The sequence below is a fragment of the Aegilops tauschii genome, chromosome 2 (assembly GCF_002575655.3).
Source record: "Aegilops tauschii subsp. strangulata cultivar AL8/78 chromosome 2, Aet v6.0, whole genome shotgun sequence".
NCBI lineage: Eukaryota > Viridiplantae > Streptophyta > Magnoliopsida > Poales > Poaceae > Aegilops > Aegilops tauschii.
Window position 1 is genome coordinate 575,580,080 of NC_053036.3, and position 4,395 is coordinate 575,584,474.

Below are 4,395 nucleotides of genomic sequence, written 5' to 3' on the forward strand. Positions count from 1 at the left end.
AAAGTGATCCGGCAGGACGACCATGGGTTGAATTTTGGGGCGACTGGCTCTATCGCGTAGACGTCCCTGAGCGCGCGTTTGCGCTCCCTCTTGGGATATGGGTAATGTATATCTTGTTCACCGTTTTAACCTGTGGGGGAAACTTCTTCTGTCCCCCTGTGTTCGGCGGACGGGGCTCCTCGTCGTCGTCCTCACTTTGCGACCCCTTCTCCTTATTCTCGGTATTTAACTTGCCGGCTTGTTTAAAGACCTAACAGCTTCTGTTGGTATGATTGGCTGGTTTATCGGGGGTGCCATGGATCTGACATGGACGATCGAGTATGCGGTCCAAGCTGGATGAGCCCGGATTGTTTCTTTTGAATGGCTTCTTCCGCTGGCCGGACTTGGAGCCACTGAATCCGGCGTTGACCGTTGTGTCATCGGTATTGTCACCGTTGCTTCGATGCTTGTGCCTGTTGCGTCGGGGCTTGCCGTTGCTATTTCTGGCTTCAGAGGTGCCAGGTTCGCTTGCATTATTATTGCTACAGGCTAGCCAGCTATCTTCGCCCGCGCAAAAGCGGGTCATAAGTGTCGTGAGGGCTGCCCTGGACTTTGGCTTTTCTTGGCCGAGGTGTCGGGCGAGCCATTCGTCGCGGATGCTATGCTTAAAGGCCGCTAGGGCTTCGGCATCCGGACAGTCGACGATCTGGTTCTTTTTAGTTAGGAACCTAGTCCAGAAACTCCTGGCTGACTCTCCGGGCTGTTGAACTATGTGACTTAAGTCATCGACGTCCAGAGGTCGGACGTATGTACCTAAGAAGTTGTCGCGGAAGGCGTCTTCCAAGTCCTCCCAACTGCCAATGGAGTTTTCAGGCAGACTGTTTAACCAGTGCCGATCCGGTCCCTTGAGCTTTAGCGGGAGGTATTTGAAGGCATGAAGATCATCACCGCAGTTCATATGAATATGGAGAAGAAAGTCCTCAATCCATACCGCGGGATCTGTTGTTCCATCATATGATTCGATATTCACATGTTTAAACCCTTCTGGGAATTCGTGCTCCATTACTTCATCAGTGAAGCACAGGGGGTGTGCGGCGCCTCTATATCGGGCCAAGTCGCGACATAGCTCGGATGGAGTCCGTCTGCGGTTTTCGGCCCGGACGTGATTATATTTGTCACATCCGGCTAGATAGCTGTCGTCGCGTGTCGGGGCATACCCCTGTGATCCGTAGATCGATCTGGTCCAACCTGCTCTATTTTCCAGATCCTGCCGCGGGTCATATGTATATCCCCGAGCTGTTGTGTCTCTACCTTTACGGCGACGTGGTATGGGCTGGTGTTCGGCTTGAGTTGCCATTTTGTCCTGACCACGTGGTGGTCGGTCAGCCGCGTTACGCGCTAATGGTACGGGGTCCAGTGCCTCATCGTCGAATTGAGGTAGAAGTTTACGCTTCGGGTAACTTTTGGTTGGGCGCTCGAGGCCGTATTCCTCGCCTGCCAGGACATTAGTCCACCTGTCGTTGAGTAGATCTTGATCAGCTTGAAGCTGTTGCTGCTTCTTTTTCAGGCTCCTTGCAGTGGCTATAGCGGGCGCTTAAAGCGCTCCTGCTCGAGAGGTTCCTTAGGCACGATAAAGTCTTCGTTGCCGAGGCTCACCTCATCCTCGGAGAGTGGAAGATAATTGCTGTCCTCCGAGTCTTCGTTTATGGCCTGTTTGTCAGGGCTAACTTTTCCATCTTCCTGATCGTCCTTTTCGGAGGTTGGCTCGACGGGTTCTTCTTCGTCTTCGGCGTCGTCCGGAGTGTTGTTGTCTCTCGTGCCGGTATTGATGTCTTTTCCCCGGCGTGATTTAGAGCGGCGCCGTTGACGTTGGCGCATTGGTTGTATCTCAGGAGGTTCATCCTCGACTGGATTCTTCTCGTTATCGTCGTTACCCTTGTTGGGTGTATCCACCATGTACACGTCATACGAGGAGGTGGCCGTCCAACGTCCGGTAAATGGAGGGTTTTGGGCCTGCTCTTCTCCGGCATCGTCGTTCATACCGTCGATGTCTTTGGAGCCATAGTCGAGCATGTCAGTTAAGTCCTCGACAGTGGCTATGAATTGGGTGGTGGGTGGGATGTAAAATTCCCTGCTCTCAACCCCTAGTCTGGGCTAGGCATACTTCGGAAGTTGCTCCTCTGTAATGACGAGGGATCGCATCAAGTCCAGAGCCTCGATTAAGGGCGAGGTTTGGCGAGGGATAAGGGAGTCCATGGAGTACGGCGGGAAGGAAACTCCCTGGCCGAGCTCACACGATGCTGACTCCGAGGGTTCGGAGCCGGTGTCCCGAGAAGAGTCCGGCTTCATGATAGTTGCCAGCGACACAACTTCCTACGGCTCTCCGGTACTGGGCTTAGTGGCTGCAGATAGTCCGGCGGGCGCAGGAATCCCGTCTTCGGACCCGGCGATGCGCTCAGGATCTAAGGCCAGAGCGGAGGTTTGGGTCGTGAACCCTCGGAAGTTCAAGTCTCCTCGGATATCGGCGACATAGTCCAGATTTCCAAAACTAATCTGGTGACTTGGGGCGTAGCTGTCGATCTGCTCTAGATGGCCAAGCGAGTTGGCCCGCAGTGCGAAGCCGCCGAATACGAAGATCTGGCCGGGGAGAAAAACCTCCCTCTGGGCGGCATTGTTCTAGATGATTGATGGATCCATCGAACCTTCTGATGATGACACAGCGGAACTCTCAATGAAACCACCAATGTCGGTGTGAAAACCGGCAGATCTCGGGTAGGGGGTCCCAAACTGTGCGTCTAAGGTTGATGGTAACAGGAGACGGAGGACACGATGTTTACCCAGGTTCGGGCCCTCTTGATGGAGGTAATACCTGATAATCCCCAAGTGAAGGGAATCATCGTAGAAATTTCCAAAGGTGGAAGTGCTAAGTATGGAGTGTCGAACCCACAAGGAGCTAAAGGTAAGATCAATATTCTCTCAAGCCCTATCTGCCATTGATACGACTCTACGTACACTAAACGTTTGCTTCCAACTAGCAACGAGAAAGAAAACTACGTTGTGGGTATGAAGAGGATAACTTTGCAAGTAGGTGTTGTTATCATAAAGTTAGAATATATTACTAAATATTATAAATAGCAAGTGTGGAATAATGATGGATCGGTGTGCGGAATTGTCCTAGGCAATTTTTAACAAGACCGGTAGTCGTCATTGCAATTTCATATGAGGGAGAGGCATAAGCTAACATACTTTCTCTACTTGGATCATATGCACTTATGATTGGAACTCTAGCAAGCATCCGCAACTACTAAAGATCATTAAAGTAAAACCCAACCATAGCATTAACATATCAAGTCCCCTTTATCCCATATGCAACAACCCCCTTACTCGGGTTTATGCTTCTGTCACTCAAGCAACCCACTATAAGCAAATCATGAACGTATTGCAACACCCTACGGCGGTAATCCCTCACGCTTGCGCGACATGGAGGGCACAATAGGATAGCACCAAAATAAAACATACAACTCGTACCAATCTAGATCATCAATCAACCCAAGGACAAAAGATATCTACTCAAAACATCATAAGATGGCAACACATCATTGGATCATAATATGTGGCATAAAGCACCATGTTCAAGTAGGGATTACAGCGGGGTGCGGGAGAGTGGACCACGTAAAAAAGATGAGGATGGTGGTGATGTTGATGAAGACGATCACCGCGGCGTTGATTCCCCTCTCGATGGAACTCAGGTGCCTCCAAGAGAGAGGAGGAGAGGTTCTCCCCCTCGTGCTTCCTCCTCCATGGCCTCCCCGTGGATGGGGAAAGGTTCTTCCTCTGGTCCTTGGCCTTCATGGCGATGATGGCCTCTCCGGGATACTCCTCCATGGCCACCGGTGATGATGGCCCCCTCCGACAGGGTGCCGGAGAGGGCCTAGATTGATTTCTCGTGGCTACAGAGGCTTGCGGCGGCGGAACTTCCGATCTAGGTTTCTTTCTGGAAGTTTGGGTATATATGAGAGGTGTTGGCATCAAGAACAAGTCAGGGGGGTCTCCGGGCTGTCCACGAGGCAGGGAGGCGCGCCCCCCACCCTCGTGGGCAGCCCGGGACTCTTCTGGCCCAACTCTTTGACTCCTTGGCCTTCTTCTGGTCCAAAAATAAGCTCCGTCAAGTTTCAGGTCAATTGGACTCCGTTTGGTTTTCCTTTTCTGCGATACTCTAAAACAAGGAGAAAACAGAAACTGGCACTGGGCTCTAGGTTAATAGGTTAGTCCCAAAAACCATGTAAAATAGCATATAAATGCATATAAAACATCCAAGGTTGATAATATAATAGCATGAATACTTCATAAATTATAGATACATTGGAGACGTATCAGCATCCCCAAGCTCAATTCCTGCTGGTCCTCGAGTAGGTA